The sequence below is a fragment of the Papio anubis genome, chromosome 9 (genome assembly GCF_008728515.1).
Source record: "Papio anubis isolate 15944 chromosome 9, Panubis1.0, whole genome shotgun sequence".
NCBI lineage: Eukaryota > Metazoa > Chordata > Mammalia > Primates > Cercopithecidae > Papio > Papio anubis.
Window position 1 is genome coordinate 89,870,829 of NC_044984.1, and position 4,744 is coordinate 89,875,572.

The 4,744-nt window shown below is 42.1% G+C and overlaps 1 pseudogene; it reads right to left on the reverse strand.

Annotated features, from left to right (window-relative positions):
* Positions 1-3,742: 3,742 nt before the first annotated feature.
* LOC116268987 lies at positions 3,743-3,843 on the reverse strand (annotated as a pseudogene).
* Between the last annotated feature and the right edge of the window lie 901 nt (positions 3,844-4,744).

Consider the following 4,744-nt stretch of genomic DNA (forward strand, 5'->3'; position numbering starts at 1 on the left):
CACCGAGAAAAGATCATGGTCACTGTTTGGTGGTCTGCTGCTGGTCTGATCCACTACAGCTTTCTGAATCCTGGCGAAATTGTTACATCTGAGAAGTATTCTCAGCAAATCCATGAGACGCACAGAAAACTGCAGCACCTGCAGCTGGTATTGGTCAACTGAAAGGGCCCAATTCTTCTTCACGACAGCACCCGACCGCATATTGCACAACCAATGCTTCAAAAGTTGAATGAATTGGGCTAGACATTGTGCCTCATCCGCCATATTCGCCTGACCTCTAGCCAACCGACTTCTTCAAGCATCTCGATAACGTTTTGCAGGGAAAATGCTTTCACAACCAGCAGGATGCAGAAAATGCTTTCCAAGAGTTCATCAAATTCCAAAGCAAGGATTTTTACGCTACAGGTTTTAACAAACCTATTTCTTGTTGGCAAAAATGTGTTAAATTGTAATGGTTCCTATTTTGATTAACTAAGATGTGTGCGAGCCTAGTTATAATGATTTAAAATTCATGGTCTGAAACCGCAGTTACTTTTGCGCCAACCTAATAGTAACTAGAGGGTTAAAAAATGTGGAACTCTTTATTTCATTCATTTTTGTGGGCTTGATACAATTCTATGGTGGTTAATAAAGAATCTTTATTAAGAGCATTCTATATGCCAAGCACTGTTTTTGGGGACTGGGGATAGAGAAGTGGTCAAGTACATGAAAAATGTATATATACTGCCCTTGTGAAACTTATACTCTCATAAGAGGAGAGAGGGTGAACAAATAAATAGGTATATCACTTAGAATACTAGAAAGTGATAAGTGCAATAGAAAAATTAAGTTAGGAATAGATATGGGAGTGCCACATGGAGCAGGACAGAAATCTAAAATAGAGGCCGGATGCAGTGGCTCACACCTATAATCCCAGCACTTTGGGAGGCTGAAGTGGGCAGATCACTTGAGGTCAGGAGTTCAAGACCAGCCTGGCCAACATGGTGAAACCCCATCTCTACTAAAAATACAAAAAATTAGCCAGGCGTGGTGGTGTGCACCTGTAGTCCCAGCTACTCGGGAGGCTGAGGCAGGAGAATTCCTTAAACCTAGGAGGTGGAGGCTACAGTGAGCCAAGATTGCGCCACTGCACTCCAGCCGGGGCAACAGAAAAAGACTCTGTCTCAAAAAAAAAAAAAAAAAAACAAAGAAAAGAAATCTAAAATAGAGTCGTACTGCAATGGTAATATTTAAGAAACGAGCTAAATGGAATAGGGAGAAAGTTGTGCAGAAAGCAGAAGGAACATTAGTGCAAACTCCCTGAGGCACGAGAAGCGCTGGGTTTGTTGCAAAATAGCTGGCAAACCAGGATGACTGGTTAATATGAACAATTATGTTTAAATTAACCACTGGCCTGACTTAAATAAAGCTCTCTGAATGACATCATGGTCAAATCTGAAATGGCAACCCCTCGGTATAGGTTTTCCGGGGATGAGGGAACGGGAAACTATTGGTCTTGAGCATCTTACGAGCCTCTGAAGATGTAAAGGAACACCAACAATTAAAGAGTAATTCCAAACGTTTTACCTATACCCGGCTAGTGGGGTGCATTTTGGGTGGGATAACTTTCTTCACAGGTTATCTTTTCCCATCTTTCTGTTCAGGTTTTAACTAAAATAAAACAAAATGTTCTGAGTAAAATATAGGGGAAAACACTGGTCAAAAGCAAATTGATTTTTAAAAAGTAAATTATAATTTGATGAGAAGGAGCAGTATTATTACCTGATCAAAGAAATAGATGGGCCCAGCGTCCAAGGGCTTGGCTTGGCTTTGGTAAATTCCTTCGTTCTGCCTTGAGACCTGAGACAGAGCAATTGAAAATCTGAAGACAAATGAGCATGTTCATAGATGATATTTCAAAGTACTTGATAGTTTGAAAGTTTAACTCTTTTCTTCTTTTTTTTTAAATAGAGATGAGGTCTCAGCCAGGTGCCAAGGCTCATGCCTGTAATCTCAGCACTTTGGGAGGCTGAGGCAGGCTGATTGCTTGACACCAGGAGTTCAAGACCAGCCTGGGCAACACAGTGAGACCTGTGTCTTCCCAAAAAATACAAAAATTAGCCAGGCGTGGTGGCGCACACCTGTATTCCCAGCTACTCATGAGGCTGAGACAGAGGATCAATTGAGCCTGGGAGGTTGTCAAGGCTTCAGTGAGCTGTGATTGTGCCACTGCACTCCAGCCTGGGTGACAGAGTGAGACCTTGTCTCAAAAAAAAAAAAAAAATTGAGGTCTCACTATGTTGCCCAGGCTGATCTCAAATTCCTGGCCTCAAACAATCCTCCCACCTCAGCCTCCCAAGCACTGGGATTACAGGCATGAGCCACCATGTCCAGCCAAATGTTTTATTTTCATTGAAGTATAAAAACATTGGGGTGAGAGGGATGCCACTGTTCCTTTATCTCCATCTTTATTTCATATGCTATTGACTTGCCATAGAAACAATCAGAACTCAAAGCTATTGGCAAACAAAGCAATAATGGCATATTAATAGAGACTGTCTCAACCCCAGCACTACTGCCATTTGGACCAGATAATTCTCTGTGGATAATTCTCTGCCTTGTGCATTGTAGAAGCCAGATACCATAACATAATCTCTCACCCCTTTGTGACAACAAAAAATGTCTCCTGACATTGCCGATGGTTCCCTGGGGATCAAAATCGCCCCTGGTTGAGAACACTGCGCAATGGCTAAAAAACAAAAAACAAAAAACAAAAAAAAAGGTTTGTTAAAAGAGGAACTGGTGTCTGTGAGGATGGGTGGCACTGATGATGGCGGGATCATTAAAGCAGTGACATTCAAAATGTGGTCCCTGGACCAGCAGCATCAGCATCACCTGGGACCTTGTTAGAGATGCAAATCCTCAGGCCTTACCCAGACCTAATGTTAGAATCTCTGCAGGTGGCACCCGGAATCTATGTGTGGGCAAGCCCTCCGCGGGATTCTGAGAACACTCAAGCTTGCAAAGTCCTAACCAAAGGGACACATTTTACTAAGCACTTCATAGCCACTAGCATAGTTATAATGAAAAAGACAATAAAAAGGGACACATTTTACTAAGCAGGTTGTGAAAAGCACATGACTGTGATTGGAGAGGAACTCTGGGGCTGGCTAAACCAGAGCTAAATGGCCTTAGGGATCTGCAGTGACCACACAGTGGAGGATGGGGCAGCAGCAACAATATGAGGATTGGGACACATGGTGAACTGAGGCTTATTAACTATTGTGATTATTGGCCGGGTGCGGTGGCTCATGCCTGTAATCCTAGCACTTTGGGAGGCTGAGGTGGGCAGATTGCCTGAGCTCAGGAGTTCGAGACCAGCGTGGACAACATGGCGAAACCCCATCTCTACTAAAAATACAAAAAATTAACCAGGTATGGTGGTGTGTGCCTGTAAGCTATTCAGGAAACTGAGGTATGAAAATCGCTTGAACCTGGGAGATGGAGGTTGTGGTGAGCCGAGATTGCACCACTGCACTCCAGCCTAGGCAACAGAGCAAGAATCTGTCTCAAAAAAAAACAAAAACAAAAAAAACAAATGAAAAATAATTATTTGATTATTAATAATAATCATTTCCTGTGAATATACCAAAAAAGTTTAAAAAAAGAAAAAAAAAAAAGAAAATTTTAAGGCTCAGACTAAACTAGCCCTTCCTTAAAGAGGAGTAGGAGAACACTTTATTTTTTTCTTTTATTTATTTACTTTTTAATGGAATGCTTCATGAATTTGTGTGTCATCCTTGTGCAGGGCCCATGCTAATCTTCTCTGAATCATTCCAACTTTAGCATATGTGCTCATTGTACAGACAGAATCTCTATTTGTTCCCCAGGCTGGTCTCAAAATCTTGGCCTGAAGCTATCCTCCTGCCTTGGCCTCCCAAGATGCTGTGATTACAGGCATGAGCCACCATGCCTGGCCTGGGAAGAGCTTTAAAATGAAATTGAAGGGACACCTAAAGCTTCTGTTTATCTAAATTTTTCTACCTTTAGAGAGGGAAAAATAAATAAAATAAATTTCTCAGCCAGGCGCTATGGCTCACACCTGTAATCCCAACATTTTGGAAGGCCAAGCAGGGGCAAATCACTTGAGTTCAGGAGTTCAAAACCAGCCTGAGCAACATGGTAAAACCCCATCTCTACCAAAAAAATACAAAAATTAGACAGGCATGGTGGCACATGTCTGTAGTCTCAGCTACTCGGGATGCTGAAATAGGAGGATGGCTTGAGCCTGGGAGGCGGAGGGTGCAGTGAGCCAAGATGGCACCACTGCACTACACTCTGGGCAAGAGAACCAGATTGTCTCAAATAAACAAATAAAGTTCCCTATCTCATTGTCTTGCCATTGTAACTGAAGATTCCACTTTGCATGAATCCCATATCTCCAAAATGCCGATTAAAATGTAAATTTAAGCATCTGTGCAATAATATGCTGTATGCATTCATGAAAAACATCACATCCTGCAAAATGGTGTGCACTGAAATTAATAGGGCTTATAGGAAAAATAGTGTTAGGGCAGACCATGGAAAACTTACGCCACTTTGTAACCAGAGGACAAAAGGAAAATACTCATTGGTATGGCAGGAGAAAGATAGTCCAGGCAGTCAGTTGTGGCCAGAGACTGCTTCAGAAGATATGAACAAAAAAAAATCAACAGAATATAAATGCAAACCTATGGGTACTGAGATAATGCGGATGGAAGTCGAG